The sequence below is a fragment of the Halichoerus grypus genome, chromosome 2 (genome assembly GCF_964656455.1).
Source record: "Halichoerus grypus chromosome 2, mHalGry1.hap1.1, whole genome shotgun sequence".
Taxonomy (NCBI): Eukaryota; Metazoa; Chordata; class Mammalia; order Carnivora; family Phocidae; genus Halichoerus; species Halichoerus grypus.
The window spans coordinates 44392563-44415577 of NC_135713.1; the positions used below are offsets into that span (position 1 = coordinate 44392563).

The 23015-nt window shown below is 41.6% G+C and overlaps 1 protein-coding gene and 1 long non-coding RNA gene across 5 annotated transcripts in view; one reads left to right on the forward strand and one right to left on the reverse strand.

Moving 5' to 3' along the window:
- Positions 1 to 23015, forward strand: part of GRIA1 (glutamate ionotropic receptor AMPA type subunit 1) — a 299370-nt gene that overhangs the window by 67803 nt on the left and 208552 nt on the right. The gene's annotated exons all lie outside the window — the stretch shown is intronic.
- Positions 3122 to 23015, reverse strand: part of LOC144381083 (uncharacterized) — a 912868-nt gene continuing 892974 nt past the window's right edge. The window contains exon 3 of one of the 2 annotated variants that reach the window (XR_013445585.1): positions 3122 to 3149. This is a non-coding gene — a long non-coding RNA (uncharacterized LOC144381083). The remainder of the gene's footprint in view (positions 3150 to 23015) is intronic. The other variant, XR_013445577.1, reaches the window with a different exon arrangement.

The following is a 23015-nucleotide window of genomic DNA, read 5'->3' on the forward strand; positions in this document are numbered from 1 at the left end:
ATTGGTTGCAAGAATGAACATCACTAGTAAGAGATGTGATCCTGGAGATGGCATTGTATTTTCTTGTTTCTCACTTTTCCTACCTTTGAAATAAGTAGGTGTGGTCTCCATGTTTTGGGAGACCTTTCCACTTCAAAATTTGTTTGACCCTAGAGCAGGGGTTCTTTTCCTGAGGTCTGAAGTTGGGTCAGTGTACTCTCCATAACCCTATGGATGATATCTCTAAAATTAGATTTATTTTAGTATAATTTACATAAGTAAAAGTCATCCCTATTAGGAGTACATTCTGTGGATTTTGACAAATGTATATACTCATGTAACCACCGCTACAATCAAGATTTAGAATATTTTAATTACTCCAGAAAGTTCCCTTAAGCACTTTTGTAGACAGTTCCTTCTTCAACCCCAGCCCTGACAACCACCAATCTCCTCTCTTCCCGTAATTTTACCTTTTCCATTAACTTATACAGCCCCCACCATAGTCTACTCTTTCACTAAGTGACATTACCAGTCCTCTTTCTCTTTCTAGGACCTCAGCAACCCTATCCCCTGGCAATGGGTTTGATGGCTAAGCTCTGTTTCTTCATCCTGCATTTCCCAGGCAACATAATGCAAGCTTTCTCTGGGCCTCCCACCCGTTTGGAGGTCTGGCTCAGACACTAACCTCAGACCTTCCAAGGACCCATCGTTCAGCCTTGCCCTGCTTCCTACAGAGGCACAAATGCAGTCCATGAAGCTCTCTATCCACTTGCTCTCATTTTTGCTCATTAATGTCTGTACCTGGGAGGAGGGATGCCAAGATGTTTATCAAGGCATGGCAAATTAGAACGGGAGACCAGATTTTCAATCCTGGTTTTGCTACCAGAAGCTCACTGGACATGGGCAAATTACTTCAACTTCTCTTGCTTAAAATCTTGAGTAGCTTTCCAAAGTCCTTGGGATAAAACTGCAAAGCCTTCACAAGACATATAAGGCCTTAAATGGTCTGGCCTTTACCTGTGTCCTCAGCCCCTACACCCTCATTGCTACCCTGTAGTGACCTCCAATGACTCTCCCCTAGACCGTAGATTTGGAAAGTACCATGAAGGCTTTGGGCATAAACTGTGGGCCTTTGGTCTTGTAGCTTCCCAACATTTAGCTGGGCAATTATGTACCACTAAGTGGAGTTCTGAAGACGCTCCCATGAAAGTAATTAAGCCAGAGCAGCAGAATAACAAAGACCTGCATGTATGGAGGGGACAGGAACCAGGCCAAGTTTGAGGCCACACATTCCTCAGCAAAACAAGAAGGGTAGATTTAAGACCAAGGAACAGGGATTTTTGGTCGCTTCCTGTAATTTATGTAACTTCCTTCTCCTCAATTATGCACTTTTCTCCACAATACATTTCTTCAGGAAGGCCTTGGAATAGTCAAAAATTCTTCAAATGGCCTTGGTTTATTCAGCTGGCATGTATTAAACATGTGGAAAGGGGATAAGGAGTCCACTAAGACATCAGATCCTGGCCTCCAAGCAGCCTTTTTAGTTGGGGGTCATGATAGCTACTATCTCTCTAATACCTTCTCTGTGCTCAGCATCCTGCTCTGAGTTTTACATGCATTATCTTATGTAATCACTACAATAAACTTAACACTATCCATTTTTTACTGATAAGGGAACCGAAGATTACACTGAGAAGTTAGGTGGCAAAGGTCATGCAGCTGGTAACTTGTACAGCCTGGACTCTAACTTAGGTGCCTCTGATGCCAAAGCCCATCCATGTAACTGCCAGGTACGCTGTGGGAAATCAAGTTCATTACTTAACCTTATTAGGCCTCAGTTTCCTCTGTGCAATGGGGTAGAATGTTACCTTGGCTTACAGAATTTACAAGAATTTAAAAGATAATTAATGTAAAGCATTTATTTATCATAATGCCTGGAACATTGTAAGTCTCAATATAGGCTAGCTGCTATTATTCTTATCATTATCATGATTATAATCAGCCAAGAAAGAGGTATATGCAAAGCACTGTTGTGGTTCAAAGGAGGGGGCTATCACTCTCACCAAGAGGACAGTTAGGGGCAATGTGAGGATAGGTGAAAGGTTCATCAAACTTTGAGCTCAACCTCAAAAGGAAATGTGTAGGTGGGGATTTGGGGCCGAAGGGTATTCCAATAGAAGAAACTGCATGAGTAAAAACACAGACAGGAGAACACAAGTATGACTACAAATGATAAATAGGCAAATGATGTATACATAAATGCAGATGAGGGTGGACAGATGCTTTGGGATGGGAGTTTTGAGGGCCAGGTTGACTATAGGTTTGGTTTCATAGAAGAGAGGAAACATTGAATGCTTATGAGCAGGGGAATGACAGAGCAGAACTATGCCCCAGGAAGATTTGGCAAGCCATTTATACCCACTGTGGCTGGGACACATGTGAGGAAGTTGCAGGATCTGAGACTCAGGAAGGACACTTGGGAAGGACAAGTCTGACCCATTACAATGCTATGTCTAATTAGCAAGACCTCTTTTGGCTTTAGATGGGGAAGGAGAATCTGTGACCTCTGTATCAGTCTTGCAAAGTGCCCAAGGCTTAACAGGTCTTGCAAGGTACATTTTCAAAAGCCATAATACTTTTTTTTTTTTAATTTAAATTCAGTTAGCCAACATAGAGTACATCATTAGTTTCAGATACAGAGTTCAGTTATTCATCAGTTGCAGGTAACACCCAGGGCTTATCACATCATAGTACTTCAATAAGAGTCCTTTACTTTGCTGTGTTGATTTGAAATTCATGCATGTCTTTAAAGTCTATTGGATTCTCAGAACAACCCTGTGATGAGATGAGGGAAATATTTTGAACTGTGAGCTTGTTGAAGGCAAAGATTGTGTGTGGAGCTTGATTGCTCACTCAACAAATAAGTGAACAAGTGAGTGTGTGAGTGAAGGCATGAATCTTCACTTGACTCAGGCAACAGAGGTGATAGGATGAAAAGATCTGAAGGTCTCACGGTTGGTAACACATAAGCCTGGGACTCGAACCCAGGGCTTCCAATTTCATCATTTTTATACCTCTCCATTTATACTCCCTTAAAAGGGTGCTTTCCAAAGTATATAAAATGTAATGACTTGGAACCTTGCTTCCTTTTTTTCTTTTTTTTTTTCTCCCTAAAAGCAGAGCTTTGCCTTTTCCTTTTTAAGTCAGTCATGAAGGGAGCATTGGCTTTGTGCCCTCTGAAAGCTGATTTTCTACCCCATGCCCAGACTCTGAGATAATGGAGCTCAGCCTTCAGACATGTGAAAGGTACCAATTGTTTTGTTCTCCAAGCATTCAAATGCAGCTGTTTTTTATTGTTGTTGTTGTTTTTTTAATCTCCCCTTACAAACTTTTCTTCTCCTAACAGCAAGGAGGGTGAAGGATGGAACATAGGAAGAGGAAGTCAGGTTAGTCTGCCTCAGAGGGCTTGAATAGTTTGGGGGAAAAAATGAAATAACACAAAACTGTAACTTGTCATTGTTCTCTGCTGCTTCCACCGCCCACTGCCAATCTACTGTTTCCGTCAAATATGTATAATATTGGTTGTGCAGCAGATCAAAAAATTCTCTTCTCTGGGAGGTGCAGTCAGTCCATCTTGAAGGAGGAGCATGGCATCAAAGAAGTCCATTGTTGTCCACCCCTCATTTCTGTCTTTTTTCTCCCCTGCAGGGGGACTAGAAAACCTGGTTTGCAAAAAGACTCTTTCATCTCAAATTGGTCTCTTTCCATTAGTGTCTTGGTTCTCAGGGACAAAAGAAAAAAACAAGGAAAAAAAAAAACGAAAACAGATATACTATAGAAAAGAAAAAAAAAAGATGTACTATAAATAGCATTGTTGAGGACTCTAAATCCTTATTAATAAGATTTCATATTTATACAGTGCAATGTACATTGGTCCTACACATAGACACTTATGCTGCTGGTTTTTGAACAACTGAGAAGCTATTTTGTGTATAAACCATGACCACTGGTTGAAGAGTATGCCAAGATCAGGATGTGACCTCTGCACAGACTAGACTCCTCACCTTGGCCAGGTCTAGAGTTTCAACCTTGTTAATACTTCAGAGATGACTAGGTTCAAGGTGCCTGCATCAGGGCGACTAAATGCTTGAGAGACTGCCCTGTACACTTACTGCAGTGGTTTCCACTTACCACGATAAGTATGCAGTCACGTGGGCTGGATTTGGGAGTCTTCAGACAATGCCGCCTTTCCCGGAGGTAGGAAAGTCTCCACGGGGAACCCAATTCTGACTAGAAGTGTTTCTGTTTTGTTTAGTTCTTTGTTACACAGCAGAGTGATTAAGGATATGGGGTTTGGAATGGGGCAAATTTTGTGCATTAGTTACCAATGCTGCCTAACAAATTACCCCAAAACTTAGGGGCTTACAACAACAATAATTATTTATTATCTCTTATGGTTCTGTGGGTCAGGGATTCAGACAGCACAGTGTCTGAGATCTCAGCTGGAAGACTTGAAAAGCAGAGGCTGAGATCTTCTGAAAGCTCACTCACTTTAATGAAGGCTTTGAAGGGGCTGTCAGCTGGTACACTGACCCACGGCTTCCCCACATGGCCTGTATTTCTTCACATGGTGACTGCATGCCAAGGCTTAGCGTGGCTATCATTACAGCAGAGACCATGCCATTCTGATGCCTCATGGAAAGTTATGTCAACAATGGAAAGTAGATTGTCAGGAAGGGAAAAAAAAGAGAGAGAGAGAGAGAAATGGGAGAAGAGGAGACCACAGGTGGCCATGTTTGCCTAGCACCACTTTAAAGAATCAAAAGATACAAAATGATAACCTCCCCCATGGCCATGTCTGTGTATTGTGTAGAAATGAGTGTATCAGGAAGATGTAGCTTAATAATAAATTATCCAGCGAACAGCCTCTCTCTCCTTTCGGGTTCACGAGTACTGTCAGACTGCCGTTACCTGAGCACCCCCTTGGCCCAAGCATCTTCACAGGCATCATCTCATTTAATTCTTACACAGCCTGATAAGCTCAGTGTTACAATTTCCACTTCATTTTTTCTTCATCAGAACTTTGAGGATATGGAAACTTCCCAGTCCCCCATTGATAAACTACTGCTGAGAGGACTTATTTTTAAAGATGTAGAGCCATTATTCATTCGCAGACATTCTCCTCTTTTAGTTTCAGGGAGTACTTCTATAGCGGCCCTATCTAATACTTCCAGTCACGTAAGGAAGTCTTTTGGCTGGCTATTCAGGTATTTTTATCACATGATCTAATTTAACATATTTTTTTCTGCCAGTAGACTTGCCTTTGATCTCTCATGTCATTATTCTTCCAAAGCCACCCCCAAACAAAAATCTACACTAAACAAGGAAAGCTACTTCAATATATCTGGATTTCTAAGCAACTGTCCCCTCTCCCAAAAGAGTAAAACAGCAAAAATATTTCTTTCAAATAGAAATAAAAATTCTCTCAGTCATTTCAGTTTCTATGGCTGTTCTCTTTTCTTTTAAAAGCTTTCTTAAGACCCATTTAAGGGTTGAATTCAATGCCTTGTATTATATTCACAGATTTATGTATCTGTCATCACAATCTAATTTTAGAACATATCCCTCCCAACAAAAAAGGAGCCCTGTACCCATTAGCTGTTACTCCCTATTGTCCTCTCCTGTTCTCAATCCTAAGGAAACACTAGTCTATATTCTGTCTCTATAGATTTTCCTATTCTGGACATTACATATAAATGGGATCATACAATATGTACTCTTGTGTGACTGACTTTTCTAATTTAGCATAATATTTTTGAGATTTATCCATAATGTAGCATGTATCAGGACTTAGTTCCTTTTTATGACCAAATAATATTTCATTATATGGATATACCACATTTTGTTCCTCCATTCCTCAGTTGACAGACATTTGGGTTGTTTCCAGTTTTTGGCTATTGTGACTCATGTTGCTATGAACAATCCTATACAAATTCTCATGTGGGCACATGCTTTCATTTGTCTTGGCTACGTACCTAGTAGTAGAATTGCTGTGTTACACAGTAATTCTATGTTTAACTTTTTGAGGATCAAACTATTCCCAATATGGCTGTACTATTTTACATTTCCACCAGCTATATATGAGGGCTTCAACTTCACGTCCTCACTAACACTTGTTATTGTGTTTTAGATGATAGATGTTCTAGTGGATGTGAAGTGGTATCTCATCACAAGTGCACTCCTTCATCCCCATCACCTATTTCACCCATCCCCCCACGCCCCCCTGCTCTGGTAACCATCAGTTTGTTCTCTATAGTCAGTCCACCTTATTTTAAAGTTCTAATCTAGTTGTTGATGTTGGGCATGAAAATAAAGTAGACTCTAGCCTTTTGCTAATGAAAGTATGGTTCACAGACCAAGAGCATCAATGTCACCTGGCAACTTGTTAGAAATTCAGAGTCTCAGGCCCTACCTCAAACCTACTGAATTAAAATCTATATTTTAATAGGGCCTCCCGGTAATTTGTATGCATGTTAAAGCTTGAGAAACACTGATCTAGATTATCAAAATATCATCAGAAGCAGTTGAGTGATTCAGATGGTTTTGATAGGATTTACTGAGTCAGAAGAATAATGATGCTATCATTAAACTCTTACTATAACACCATCTTGATTCCTTTCTCTCCTTGGCTTCCAGTAAGTCTGCACTCACAAAGTCCTATGGAGTTTTCTGTAATTATAACATGCATCCTTTTCTTCCCATTTCTATAGCTATTACCTTTATCTTGGCCCTCACTACCCTGCACCTGGACTATTGAAGCTGGGTCCAAATTTGTCCCTCTACCCTCTTCATGCTTCTCCATTTACCTAAAGCTCTCTCTACCTTTCACATCTTTTCTGGCTTTTTCTTGCCTTCAAGGTGAAATTCATATCCAGCTCTGATGTGAAGACCTTTGCATTCAAGCCCCAAAACACTTTTCCCAGAGAATCTTTTGCACGTATGTCCTCTGTGTCCACGCCTTTGTTCACACTCTGGAATGCCCTTCCCCACCAGTTTTTTATGCCTTCAAGGCTTTACTGAAACCCCACATCCACCATGAATGTCACATCTCCCATATCACTCATGACTCCCCTGTTCTCAGGTTCTGTGGTACTTACTGGCTGTACTGGTTTTTGTTCAATAGCATTATAATTTCAGGTAAAAGACATATGTCTCTCAACTAGACTGTAAGCTCATGGAGGACAGGGGCCACATCTTTATCTCCCTCCCACCTCTAGCATCTGACAAGGCACTAAGCACACAGTAGGTAGTCAGGAAATATTTTGCTTCTGAATCTGATGAAGTTGTGGACTAATGCCCAGATTTGCAAGCACATCATTCCTACTAATTTATTTCCCCTAAGGGTCTATGCTACAGTTCAGTAATTATGTAAACAACATTGTTTATAATACCAGCCATGGGTATGCAGACTCGGATCAGCCGGGCAGTAGGCATTGGATGCAGTCCAGTATTTTAGGCCAAATAAAAACTATGAACCTTTATTTCAAGAGCCACTGTATTCTGCGGAACCAAGCTCTATTCTAGGTGTCAGAACAACAGGTGTCCCTTGTCACCTCCCTGCTGTGGCACTCAAGACCAGCTGCTTGCAAACAGCTGTCAGGCAGAGCCCCAGCTGGCAAGCTCTGGCTGAGCCTGGGGCATCCCAGATACAAAATGTTGATAACATTGACCCTCATTCTGTATTTTGTTACATTTTCATGTTTGTTTGGCACTTCCTTATTGAGGCTGTTGGCAACATTGTGTGCTGCTCACTTGGCTCAGTATATTATTGGCTTTTTTAATATATGGCTTACTTTTCCTACTCCAGGGATTGGACAGTAAAGATTCCTATGAGTAGCCATTACTAGTGACAACCTTTTTGTGTGTATATATTAGCTCCTTTGTACCACATAAAGAGATAGAGAGGGAAGGTGCCATTATTCCCTTTTTACAACTGGGGAAACAGAGACCCAGAAAAGTGATCTAACTTGCCCGGGATCACAAATAACGGGTTTGTGTCAGAGCTAGGACTAGAGTTCATGCTCTATAAACCTAGGGCTAATATCAGTTAATAGGCTCAGGGCAGCCTAACTGGTTATTAAAGGTAGGTAAAGTTGGGATTTGAAACCAAATGATCTTTTTCTGGAGTCCACACTCTCACTCAACTATTAACATGACCTATCAGACAAGCCACACTGATTCATGTAAAAAAATATATTTGCCATTTTTCCTCTAAGCCAGGCTTGCCAAAATTAGGAGCGGTATCCTGTGTTTGAGATTCATTACTTCAAATAACTATCTACTTTCTCTTTCAAAGTTATCCCTTTAATAATGACTGTTCAATTCTGATTATATCTGGGCTAGAAATAAGAAACCTATTTAGGTGCTAATTGGCTCTAATATCTCAGTGAGTCTTGTTATTTCCTACAAGGAGCCTCTAGAACATGGATCATACAGTTATTACAGAGTTTTCTGGACCCACCATCTTCTGTGTGGTTCAATGCACTTGAATTTACAAAGCAGTTTTATAGCAAAACAAATTTGTGCTAAGGACAGTGTCTTGAAGGCTAGGCTTTGAGGGTAGCAGTTATTTTCTTGTGCATAATAGTGGGGATGCAGGATGGACAAATTAAATTCTTTCACCCACATCAAAGCACTAAAATGAAGAGTTAATGAGTGTGCCAGTATCATGGTAAAAAGCTAAATTTCTGGTGTCAGACTTCTTAGGTACAAATCGCTGCTTTATAACTTGGTAGCTTTGTAACCTTTGGCAACTTAACTTCTCTGAGTTTCAATTGCCTCATTTGCACCATGGGGTCATAATGGTACCCACCTCACAAGGCTCAAATGATGACTAAATGAGAGGATAAAGGTAAAATACTTAGCCCAAACATAATAATAAAATAATAAAAAAATAAATAAAAGAAGAAAAAAAGGTAAAATACTTAGCCTAATGCCTGGCACATAAATAAGTGCCTCATAAAATCTAGTTGTTATTATTATTATTATTATTATTATTATTATTATTATTATTATTCCTATGGTCAAATAAAATCAGAAGTCATCCTCATCCTTCATAAATATTTATGGAGTGTCTGTCTCTCAGGCCTAAGTGAGTAATCCCTTCTGATTTACTAATATCAAGGGTCTGTCTGTGTTTAATTGAGAGGAGGAAAGAAATGAGGGAGGGAGAGGAGAACCAGCCTTTAACACCAGATGGTATATACCAGGGTTTCTCAACCTCAGCATCATTGACATTTAATTGGATTGGATAAGTCTTTGTTGTGGGGGATGCCCTTACCACTGAAGGATATTCAGCGGCATCCTGGCCTCTACTCACTCTGTAAGATGCCAGCAGCAACCCTCTCCCCTCCATTTGTGACAATCAAAAATGTTTCCAGACATTGCCAAACGTGCCCGGAAGGGCAAAAGTGCCTACACTTGAGATTTACATAGTGTATCTTCCCATGATGAAAACATGTATGGCCATGGAGTAGCCTGTGATAGAGACAGAGGTGGGAAATTTTTTTTATAAAGGGACAGATACGTATTTTAGGCTTTATCTCTGTCACAGCTACTCCGTTCTACCATTATATCATTGGAAACAACCATAGACAGTACATAAATAAGTTTCAATGAAATGTCATTTATGGACATTGAAATATGAGTTTCATATAATTTTCATGTATCACTAAATATTCTTTTTATAATTTTTTCAACAATTTTAAATTATTAGAACCATTCTTAGCTCACAGGCCATACAAAAGCAGGTACCATGCTAGATTTGTCCCATGGGCAATTTTTGCCGACTTCTGGGGGTCTAAGAAGTATATGAAGCCCTGGGGAAAATATGGTACTTCCCCGTGGCGTCCAATCAACTTAAAAATTTGGGAGAAAACTTTTTATTAAAATAAACGTTGCTATATTTTGGAAGAGAATCCAAACTCACATGAGTTTTCAAGATAAAACATAGTATTTCAAAGTAATGTCTTACTTCGTGTGGGTTGCTTAGAGCTATGCCTCAGATCCCTAGGGGCTATCCCTGACACCATTCTTCTCTGCTTTTAGGCTACTTTGGTGAAAAACTTGAGAAGTTGCCATTGTAGGTGAGAAACTAACTCACATAAGAGCCTTTTGGATTTCTTATAACTGATTAGCCTTAGATGGGATCCAATAAGTCACTGAGAAATATTCTGATTGCCTTAGTGGCTCTCTAATGTATTTCATCCAGAGAATGGTTGTATAACATGTGATTACTTAATCCAAGATGGTTCCTATAAATACTTACTGAAATTTTCAAGTGTCCCTTTATTACACTTAGGAGCTGGAGTCTATTATTCATTTCTCTCGTCAGCTAAGCAGCATGTATACTACTCAGCATGATGCATCCCCAGGAGATTAACAAATGACCCAGGCTCCACCCTCAGGAAGCTGAAATTTTTCCATTAATGTTAGGGCTCATTCAGATGAGATGACCCCAAAAGAGTACACCATCAAGAAAGATATAGTGGCGGAAAGAGCATTGGAATGGGAAGCAGGGGGCTTCTTTTCTAGTCCTTCTATGCCTTTTATCCTGAATGGGAGAGTTACTTTTCTCTTCTGCCTAGAGCACTTTTTTGAAAAGGATTCTCAGGCAGCATCCAAGCTGAGCTGGGAACAGTGCCACAGCTGATTAAAGCTGTATGCCATGGGTGGGAAATCAAGGAGTGGCTGGCGTAAGTGCTGGGGTATTGCCATGCTTAGTCTCAATCATCTCTATGGTCCCTTTTGACTGGAAATGTCTATGGCTATATGACTCTGATTGCAAGGTTTTGTATTACTCAATGGATCCAAAGAAGGAGGGATCATTGTGGGATGCAAAGGTCAGGGGAAGATTACATGGCAGAGATGAGAGGGTGGTCAGGGCTTTGAAGATGTTTATTCTTTTTCACAGCTGGGCTCCAGCAGAGGGCATTTTGTGCTGACTTGGGTTTTGGTTGGCTCTCAACTGGGTGCCTTCTATTGTGGTGTTGGCATGGCAAGAAGGGGGCATGTGGGAGATAATTGTGTCCCTGCCATTCTCCCAGCCCTCGTGAAAGGAAATGTCTTCTAATGAGCCCATCCCAGAGAGTCTGGCCTTTCAGATAAACAAATAAGCAGGAGACACTCACAAGAGGACTGGAAAAAATAAGGCCACTTTGAGTGACAGCCCAAATAAAGAAAACCTAAGAGGTCTGAAGTTAGCAGTTAATGAGCACATCTCCTCATCCATGCTTTCTTGACCAGGACATCTATTGTTGAGGATGCCAGAAATGTGTGTGTCTTATGTATACAGGAAGAAGCCCTTCCGGCCTCTGTCCCAGTACTGACTTTTATTTTATCTTTCATTTGGCAGAGGCGGGGGCGGGGGAGGAGGGTGCCTGGAGGATATTTGAAAGGTGAGAAGAAATCTAAAGCTAATTTCAGCCTAAAGCCATTTATTTAGTAATTAATGGGGATAAAAATATAATTTACCTCCCAGAGTAGTTAGAAGAATCAAATAGGATCATGCTCAGAAAGCACTTAGCACAGCACCCCAGCATTTAGCCAGCATCTGATGCATGTTGGCTGTACTCATTGTTAGCAGAAATAAATAACATCATCTGAATGGATAAAGAAAATGTGGTATATATATACAATGGAATATTATGCAGCCATCAAAAAGAATGAAATCTTGCCATTTGCACCAACGTGGATGGAACTGGAGGGTATTATGCTGAGCGAAATAAGTCAATCAGAGAAAGTCATGTATCATATGACCTCACTGATATGAGGAATTCTTAATCTCAGGAAACAAACTGAGGGTTGCTGGAGTGGTTGGGGGTGGGAGGGATGGGGTGGCGGGGTGATAGACGTTGGGGAGGGTATGTGCTATAATGAGCGCTGTGAGTTGTGCAAGACTGTTGAATCACAGATCTGTACCTCTGAAACAAATAATACATTATATGTTAAAAAAAAAAAAAGAAGATAGCAGGAGGGGAAGAATGAAGGGGGGGACATCGGAGGGGGAGATGAACCATGAGAGACTATGGACTCTGAAAAACAAACTGAGGGTTCTAGAGGGGAGGGGGTGGGAGGATGGGTTAGCCTGGTGATGGGTATTAAAGAGGGCACATTCTGCATGGAGCACTGGGTGTTATACGCAAACAATGAATCATGGAACCCTACATCAAAAACTAATGATGTAATGTATGGTGATTAACATAATAATAAAAAAATTTTTTTTAAAAAAAGAAAGAAATAACATCATCTTATTCATGCATGGAGGTGAATGAACACTGAAAAGAGCCTGAAGATGGGGGATCTAGTTCCAGTTCTGCCATCAGGTCCCTGTGAGATTTTGGGCAAATCATCTCTTATGTCACCTGAGAGTATTGGACTAGAGTCTTCATTCATTTAGTAAACATACTTCAAAGACCAACTAAGTGCTAGGTTGTGTCCCAGGTGCCAGACACATAAAGGTGAATAAGATGCAGTTTGTGCACTCTCAAAGGACTCCAGGTGTAACGGGGGAGACAGACGACGAATGTATATGACAGTGTAACACGAGAATTACTATTACTGTGATGACGTGTGCCAGGTGGTCTGGAGCCCTAGGCAAGAAACCGACAAGATGAAGGCTGGTCCTGATGCCACCTTCCATGGATCTGTAACAGAAGCATCCAAGAAACCAGCTGGGTGATTAGGGGAAGAAGGGGCCACCTACCTAGCGAGGAGCCTAAAACCCAGATCCTCTCCTTCTAGGACCAGAAATCTCACCAAATACCAAGCTGCCTTATAATACAAACATTCAAGGAAAAGTGATGTGCAGAGAGGTGACATGGTGACAGTAATAGGGGCTTGGAAACAGGAGACTTTGATTTGAGTATCAGAATTGTTATTGTGGTAGCTTGATGACTGGGGAAAGTTGTTTAATTTCTCTGAGCCTCCATTATTTCTCCCACAAGAAGGTTGCTCTGTGTCAGCATGCTTTCCATGTCCCTCTGGGGGAAGAGGGAGACTATTTTAAAGCCTTGATAAACTGTAACTTATGTAAACTCTGACTTATGCTTATTTCTGTTTTTATTCTTAATAATAATAAAAATAATAAATACCCTGCTATGTTATCAAAAAAATACATTCAGTGGCCAGTAATTGAATTCGGGTGTTCAAAGAAGTAGGTAAGGATATTTTTCTTTCAACGATCAGTATCTTTTTCTAGGAAAAAAGGCTAAATGTAGGCCTCTCTTTAATTTTAATACAAAGCAGTCTTAAATTTTATAGCTTGGATATGTATGAAACACAGAACAGAATGAAGGAGGGAGAGAAAGTATCTATTTCTCCTGAAAGCTAATCAGAGAAATAGCTCAAGGTAAGCGTCTTGTGAGCTGATCTCAGATTAATTGAAGTTTCAGCATGCTGTTGTGATAGGAACCCCTGAAGTGAGTGATTGATTATCTAATGATGGAAAGAAAGGGTAAATGATTATAGTAAACGAGAGCCTTTGTTTAAAGCAAAGCAAAGGAGATATGAGGTAGGAAAAATATAATAAAGACAGAGAGAAGAAACTTGTGTTCTAGTCCCCTTAGATAAGTGACCTTGAACAAGGCTCTTCCCTATACTTGGCCTCACTTTGTTTCCTTCTAGCTGCAACCCAAGGCTTGGTCTAGAAAATCCCTAAGGCCCTTTTCAGGCTTGCCAGACTATGAGGTGTCTACCTGTACAATACTGAAACAATAACAAACAGAGTGAGCCTGACTGATAAACTGAAAGAGAAACAGACTCGTAAAACCCAGTGATTCAAATTAAATGGAGAATTCATGTTGATTTAGAGCTGGCAATCTCAGGCTTCTAAATCACAAGGAGACTCTACTTAATCCTAGGATGGTCTCTTGGGCCTTATCTTTCTCAGCTCAGTAGTGCTACACAGAGAGCTCCCTTGGAAGTCAAGATGAGAGAGAGAGAGCAAGAGCCAGAGTGAGAGAGAGAGCGGTTTAGAAAAAGAAGAATATACCTGAATTACTGGGGAGGTGTCCTACACCTCCCCACCCCAGGTACAGGCAAAAGGATCATGAAAGCCTCAGCCAGGCCTTAAATATTGGCTGCCTACCTGCTCAATGATCTTACGTAGGGTTAAATAAATAACTTGCACACCATCTGTTAAATAATGCTGTTTACCATTTTTAGAACTACAAAGAGTAGGGAATTCAGCAGACCCACAATCCAGCACTTCAAACTCTGGAAATTTACCCCTGGAGAGTCTAGGAAGCCCTGAAGCCTGGGAAAGGTTGCTGAACATCAGCTACAGGAGAGATGTCATATAGCTCCCCAAATCTGTGCTGCTCTAAGTAAGCAACTGAGGCCTAGGGGAGATCCAGGGCTTTCCCAGAGTCACCCATGAGTTTCTACAGAGCTGGGACTGGAACTCAGAACTCAAGGTAGGATTACAACTCCAATCCAGTGTCATGGAGCTTCAGTGGCCCTTCCCATGTCAGAGAGGGTTGTAGGGATGCTCTGTTTCCTGGTTCTTTGCAGTGCAATGTCAGAAAGGAATTGAGGATTCTCCTTGGGCATGAAGGCCACCACCGAACTTAGAGTGACAATTAGACAAAAGAATGTTGGATCTGGGGGGCTCTGTGAGACCTTGTGGACAGCGGGTCTTCATACACACCAGTAGCACTTGGGGAAGAATAACATTCATCTGAACACCCAACTGCTGTGCCCAATTCGAATCAGGTCAACATACTGATTCAGACAAGGGGAGTTGTGCTGAAAAGAGAACTGGACTAGGATTCTCAAGGCCTAGTTTCTTTTCTTTTTTTTTTCCAAGACTTATTTATTTATTTTAGAGAGAGAGAGTGAGAGAGAGCAGGGTAGGGGCAGAGGGAGAGAGAATCCTAAGCAGACTCCATGCTGACTGCAGAGCCGGACACAGGGTTCCATCTCTTGACCCCAAGATAATGACCTGAGCTGAAACCAAGAGTCGGATGCTTAACCACCTGAGCCACCCAGGCATCCCAACTCAAGGCCTAGTTTCTAATCCTATTTCTACCACCTGCTGGTCACCTGTCCTTGACACTCTATTTAAATTCTGTGAGCCTGTTTTTCCATCTTTAAGACAGGGATGATGATGGGGCGCCTGGGTGGCTCAGTTGGTTAAGCGACTGCCTTCGGCTCAGGTCCTGATCCTGGAGTCCCTGGATCGAGTCCTGCATCGGGCTCCCTGCTCGGCAAGGAGCCTGCTTCTCCCTCTAACCCTCCCCCCTCTCATGTACTCTCTCTCTCTCTCATTCTCGCTCTCTCAAATAAATAAATAAATCTTTAAAAAAAAAAAAAAGACAGGGATGATGATGACAGTATCTGCCGAGCTTTATTAACTTGAACTAAATGAGCCAAAAAGAAAAAAGAAAAAAGAAAAAAAACCCCAAGAGGCATGGAATTAAGTATGAATTTCTAGGTTTTAGTTTATACACGTTATAAGAATTTAAAGAGAAGAGGAAGAGATGCAAGTATCCTAAGGAGATTAGGAAGTGCTCCCCTAGGGAGATGGGGAAGAAGCTGAGCCCTAAACAGCAGGTTGGATTTGCACACTGGGAGCAGAGGTGAGGAAGGGGAGAAGAAGTAAGGAAGGGGAGAGGAGGTAAGGAAGTAGGGGCAAGAGCCTGAGCAAATGTCCAGAGTTTCTGATTGTTCTAAGGCCTTGGGATTTGTAATTTTGCTTTAAATAATATTCTAATCTGGGGCATTTGGTGGCTCAGTCATTAAGTGTCTGCCTCCGGTTCAGATCATGATCCCATGGTCGTGGGATCAAGTCCTACATTGGGCTCCCTTCTCAGTGAGCCTGCTGCTCCCCCTGCTATGCTCTCTCTCTCTCTGTCAAATAAATAAATAAAATCTTTAAAAAAAAAAAAATAAAATAAATAAATAAATAAATAAATAAATAATATTCTAATCCTTGACACCTCCATTCAACAGTGTTTTCTGTTTCCTGAATTGTTTCCCTGGGGAGGAGAAACTACTTGTTGAAATAAGACACTCACAGAAACTTATTTTCTTCCCATTCACTGCATTGTTTTAATACCTTTTTTTTTTTAGAGAGTGAATGTACACACACAAGTGGTGGGGGGAGGGGCAAAGAGAGAGGGAGAATCTCAAGCAGAACTCTGTGCTTAGCGCAGAGCCCAACCTGGGGCTCCATCTCAAGACCATGAGATCATGACCTGAGTCGAAATCAAGAGTCTGTCACTCAATCGACTGAGCCACCCAGGTGCCCCATTCATTGAAATGTTTGTTAAAATAAATTGGATTTTTTTGTTTTGTTTTTGAGAATTTTTTTTATTGTTAAAATAAATTGTTAAAAAAGTGAAGTCTATATCCAGATAATCCTCCAAATGAACAGACTTATTAGCCTTTAATTATATCGTGTTCCCTGGTAATGCTCTTCACTTGCTAAATTATATCACTAATAATTATAATCCCTTCCCTGTGTTTTGGGCTTTAGAGTTTATAAAGGGTTTCATTTATGTTGCCACCTTTGGCCCTCACGGCAAACCCATGCAGCAATTTACGTTATTTGAGCTATAGAGAGGTCACTAATAGTTGGCTAGGTTGCCTGATACATAGTAAGTTCCCAATAAATGTTGGATGGCTGGATGGATGGATGGATGGGAGAGAGGCAGGGATTGAATGAGTTGATAGCTGCCCTGGGTATCTGTCATATTTTATCATTTTCCCTCAGTGATAATCCCAGCTTCAGGGGAGATCCCAGGACACAGAAAGCCAGTGTGCCTTGAAGTAATTTACCTCTGGGCTACACTGGAGCCTGTCAAATGGGGGTACTATGTCTCTCTGCTGTAATTTTGTGATATAAGAATCTAATCAATTTCCCATGAAGCAAGGTGCTCAACCACAAAGACTGTCCCCTCTCACACTCTGTGATTTGAGAAAAATAGAATTCTTGCCCATTTCTATCCCAAGGCATAGAGTTGAAACTATCAATGCTTGGGCTGTAGGGAGATCATGTACAAAAAAGGGAAGGACCAGAAAACCAGAAGACAGGAGACCTGGGTTCAAGACCTGGGTCTAAGGTTATAAACCTCATTTATTCATTCAGTCATTCATTATATATTGAGTTCCTACTTTGTAGCAGGCTCTTCCAGTCTTTGGGATACCTTTGTGAGTAAGAGGGACAAGGCACCTGACTTCATGGCCCTCAGTTATAATGGGGTAAAATGGACAAACAAAAAACCAACAAACAAAAATTACTAAATACATGCAATAAGTGTAAGACATAAATTCTCAGAAGAAAAAAAGCAGGATGCAGGGAGAAGATAACATGAGGGTATTGCTTGGTGTGATCAGTGAAGACCCTCTCTAAGATGGTGATATTTAAGCCTGGTCATAAAGACTGACATGGTATTAATTAGCTCCACAGAAACAAAATTGGGGAAGAATATTCTAGTCAGAGGCAACAATTTGTGTAATGGTCTTGAAGTAGGAAAAAGCTTGGTGGTGGAGTTTGAGGAACTGAGAGGCAACCAGGTAGCTGGAACATTTTTAGCAAAGGAGAGAATGGCAGAAGATAAGATGCGAAGAGAGAGAAGGGACCAGATCAGGCAAAGCCAAACATGCCATGGAAAGAAGTTTGGATTTTATTTTAAGTGCATGAGAAGCCACTGGAAAGTTGTAAGTAGAAGTGGCATGTGATCTAATTGTTGTTTTAAGAATTTGACTTGGGCTCAGTCTCTCAACTTTTCTGTGTCTCCCTTTCCTCTCCTGAAAATGGGGATAAAATTCCTACTTCCTTGTCCTTCCAAGAGGCCGAGTGTCCAATGTTTATAATATGTTGCTCCAAGTAGTGCTTGATAAATATTGAATTGAATTGCACAACAACATGAACAGGCTTTGTAAACTATTAAGTGTTATGCACATGTAAAATATTATCAATAATCATCATATCCCCAAAGCCCCACCTCCCTCAAAGGAACAGATAATGTAATTGGCCACAAAACGCTTTGAAAACCCCATCCTGATAAAAGGTACTTTATATTTCTGTTCATTTGTCTATTACAGTCTGGGTTTGGTTTCTTGATACCATGGCACCAACTTACTCTCTGTTTAGGACCCCGGAACCATCAACCACACTCAAGTGTGCGATTTAACCCTAAGAAGTAAAAATATCTGGGGAGAAAATGATAGGCAGATAGGAGTCAGGTCAGCATGTCTTTGCCTAGAACTGTGCACTTCTTACCCCTCTTCCTGCAATAGATGGAGGCTTGTTCTCATTAGTCATAGACCCCCATTACCTACAAAGGAGTTGTGAAGAATAATACTGACAATGATGACAATAAGAATGACAAATGAGGGGCGCCTGGGTGGCTCAGTCGTTAAGCGTCTGCCTTCGGCTCAGGTCATGATCCCAGGGTCCTGGGATCGAGCCCCGCATCGGGCTCCCTGCTCAGCTGGGAGCCTGCTTCTCCCTCTCCCACTCCCCCTGCTTGTGTTCCCTCTCTCGCTGTGTCTCTCTCTGTCAAATAAATAAATAAAATCTTTAAAAAAAAAAAAAGAATAACAAATGATTAGTAATGCGTATAGATATATATACACACATATATATATAGCCCTTTGCTACTTTTCTCAAAGCATTTTTTCCCCTCTATTGTTTTAATTTAGCTCACACTCACGCACAGAGGTAGAGTGGGAGTGTTCTAATTGGGGAAATGGCCACGAAATGGCTTAAGTGGTTTGCCTCAAGGTCATATTGTAAGTGGTGGAGGAGGTGAAACCAGGTCACAGAGCTCCCAAGTCCTGTGCCAGCATAGTGTGTCAAGACCCCCACAGCTCCCATAGGGGCCTTGGGGAAAAAGACTGGGATCCTGAATTTCAGATCAAATAAATAGGAATTCGAGCATATTGAGACTGTAAAAACCTCTTGATCCATATAGTCTAGCCCTGCTCCCCCATTTTGCACATGGAAAAACAGAGCCACAGCCAGGACCCCACATAGGCAAGTGCCCTTTGTACCACCTGTTCAAGTACCTACTAAAGTTCCTGCCACCCTGCCTTTCAACCCCATATGTATCTGGCGGCTGCATTGAATGTAGAAGATACAAGAGAAATCAAGGCAGTCCTCAACTAGATACATTGCCAGAAGGGAGACAGTACTAGGTACAGAACTCCTCAGTTAATTGAGAGTTTTCTTTATTGGATGCAAAAGTCTCTGTGACTCTGGGGCAGACCTTGGGCTTGGCTTGCATTTGCCCTAGGCTTCTCTTGTCCTCCCCTCAGGGGTTAGGACAAGGTGAATCTGTGAATTCCTTCCAACTTTAGCATTCTTTAATTCTACCAAGTGTGGGCTGATGGGATATATTTGGCTGTTTTGATTATACTGTTGAATTATTGGTAATATAAAAGGCTCTTATATTTTAACTCATAGAATACATTATGTTTTCTTAGTTCCAGATATGAGCATCCTATATGGAAAAAAAAATCCTCTGTGATTTTCCTGGAGCCTCCTCCTTTCCCCTTCCACTTTCCTTTACCTCTAGTAATTAAAAAAGTCAAACAACTTTCTTTTATCTGCCCTGGAACGTTATCTCCAATGTTAAAAAGCTTCATAGTCAACGTAGCAGATGACTAGTGAGGGCACATCATGGAACAGGCACGATGAACCTACACATAAACAGTAAGCACAGGACCCAGCACAAGATTAGTAGACATTAAAATGCTAGTTCTTGCTGATGTCATGGCCATCATCATCATCACATCAGAAGTGGTAAGTTAGTGGTACAAGAGGTTGTTTTGTCTCACCTACCCCTGGAAACAACTGAACAAAGTTGAAACGATCGCTTCCACATTTTGCAGATGAGTTAAGTGGAACAGAGGGAGGTTACATAGCTAAGCTCCCACAGCCCATCCTCAAACACAGATATGCTGGTCCATACAGCCATCTTTAGATCACTAGTTTCATTAACCTCTGTACACCTTGATAGCTACATACATTAACTTGCCCAATTGGAGCCTAAAAGGTGATGGAGCTCAGAGGCAGCCAAGTTTAGTGGGATGTGCACGAATGAGAATCCGAAGCCCAGGTGTGAGCCTTTTGACCTTGGTCAAATGCCTGCCCTGGGGCCAAACTTCTCTGTTGGTAAAATGGCTAAAAATACTCACCTGGCCCACCTCCTGGAATGGACATGAGGTTCCAATGGGATAATGGACGGAATACACTTTTATTTTGTAATCTACTCAGATGCATGATGCTCATCTCATTAATATTATACTCTGGTGCCAATTTCTGTGGGGTCAGCCACGGAGAAGCTAGTTCAGGCTGCAACATCTCATTAGAAGCTGAAATTTGGATTCAGGGAGAGGTGAATGCAGGGGGCGAGAGCCACCCTCCACTGCCTAGGTTCTTGCTGTTACGTGTATTCAAGCAGCTTGCTGGTACCTTGGCAGTGCTGCTGCTCAGCAGGACGTCTCTGACTTTGATGTTGCACGTGTCAACATTCTAAAAGGGAGGCAGCCGAGATGGAGTGTGAGTTTGGAGAGACATCTTACGACAGGTTTTACCTAAAAATGTTTCAATAGATAACCCTTTAGAAATAACAAAGGTAGTTTATGCATTTCACAGGGAAACCCGGGGGCTTAGGTAGCAGCTCAGTTGCAAGTTTGGCACACAGACAGCTTCCTACTCTCTCTTTTTTCCCCACTGCTCATCTGTGAGATATCATCACTTGTCACAGTAGTACAGTACTGTGTTTAGTTACGCTGATGTTCTGTCCATATTGACAGCAATGGTAGAAGGACATGAGGCTATTTCCTTCTAGAAAGTCCACATTGGAAACCCTTAGAAAGTCACTGCTCCCTCTTAAAATGTAAATCAGATCACCTCATTCTGCTGTTTAAAAATTCTCTCGTAGCTTCCCATATCATGCTTAGAATAAAAATCTGGACGTCAAAACAAAGGTGCTAGATAACACAGAGTAGATGCCCAATGAATATTTCCTGGACAGAAAAACGATGACCCTCCTTTTACAGATGGAGAAAGTAGGACCAGAGAAGAGTACCCATAGTTGCCTTCCTGTTTTCCCTCTAAAGGATTTAGGTTAGTTTCTTTGTGCCAAGCTGGGGCTTTGTCAAGTTATAGCACCCAGTGTTTCTTGGTGTGATGTTTGTGGATCCCTAGGAAGTCAGTAAATGGAGATCAGGGTGGCTGGAGCTCTGTGAAAGTGTGGGCATATTTCTGGTGAGAAGATTTATACCTTTTATTAGTACCTCAAGGGGATCCTTGACTCATTGGTGGCTCCTGTTAACTTTTCCTTTTAAGCGGTTTATGTTTTGAGGATATGAAGTGAGCCTAGAGAGGATGGGCCACTTTGAGGACCTTTCTCTTTTTCCACTGTCAGCATGACTCCGTTTTTCTGCCATAGAATATAGGGAAGGCTCTCTCCTTCTTATCACCAAAGCATCTCTTTCCTAAGTTTATTCTTTCCATGATGTATCTCCAGTGCCAGAAGCTGAAGTCCGATTTCCACATGAATCAAATAATTCCAGAGTTGTGAAGGGACTTACTTAATTCACTGCTTATAAGCCACAACGTGCACCAGATTTTTCTAGGGAGCTTTTTATAACTGCGTTTCCAGGCCCCTACCCTGACTTTTTTATTTGGTAAGTTTAAAAGTAAGGTCTATTAGTTTCCTAAGGCTGCTGTAACTAAGTACCACACAAACAGGGTGGCTTAAAACAATAAAAAATTATTATCTCAGTTCTGGAGGCTAGAAGTCTGAAATCAAAGTGTCAGGAGAGCCATGCTTCCTTTAAACACTTTAGGTAAGAATCCTTCATTGCCTCTTCCTACTTTCTGGAAGTTGCCATTCATCTTCACCATGGATTCGCTTGCAGCTCAGTCTCTGTTCCCATTATCCCATGCATTTTTCCCTTTGTGTGTCTTCTGTGTGTCTTCTCTTCTATTTAATAGGACATCAGTCATGTTGGACGAAGGGTCTACCCTACTCCAGTATAACCTCATCCCAGTTACATCTGCAATGACCCTGTTTCCACATAAGGTCGCATTCTGAGGTACTGGGGGTTGGGACATGGACATACGTCTTGGGGACAAAATTCAACTCATGACAAAGAGTATAGGAATCTGTAGCTTTTAAAAGTTCCACCAGTGATTCTCATTGAGAAACACTGCTCTTACCTATCCCCTCACTGAACAGATGGGAAACTGAGGCCCACGGAAGGGACGAGTCCCGGGTTACACAAAGACTCAGTGATAGAGTCAGACTAGGAAGCCAAATATCATGATTCTCCCAGCATTTTCCCCAGTATGCCAAAATGCCTCCTCTCACGGATCTACAAAGACCAGCATTTAAGTGGGCATCTCCAGTCGCTCATGTGTGCCCGGGGCCACTGACTTCCCCACTGGCATCTAGAGGAGCAGCAGTGGGTCTTTTGGTCCCATCTCTTGTTTCAGTTCCAGAGGATAAGGTTTTAGGGCAAGTTGATCTACCTCAGCAATCGTGGACATGCATCCCTGTTTCCTCCCAGTTGTGCCCATGTGCCGTGACCAATTCCTGTGGTCAGTGATTGGTATTTGGAAGACTTCCTTCCTCAATCTATCACTTACTCAGAACACTACCACATGGTGTGTGTTAACACAATCCTCTCACTTGGTTATCATGGGGATGGGTTCTTGGGAAAAGATAACATCTGGAGAGACATCCCAAGCCTTGTGCACCACATTTGAGATATTACTCAGTGGAAATATTGGTTGTCATGCCCAATTTGTGTCCCCTCCCACTGTATTTTTGTGCTGGAAGTCTGCGTGATCTGTGGATCCCCATCTCAACCAGTTCCCTCACAGCAGATGCATTTAAAGTCACGGATCCCAGAGTAAGCAAATCTAGTGTTTAATCTATTATTAATCAGCCAGTTGCCAAGATGATAGAGCTCTAGGGGGGCCTGAGGAAGACATCAATATTTATGGCCTTGTTAGA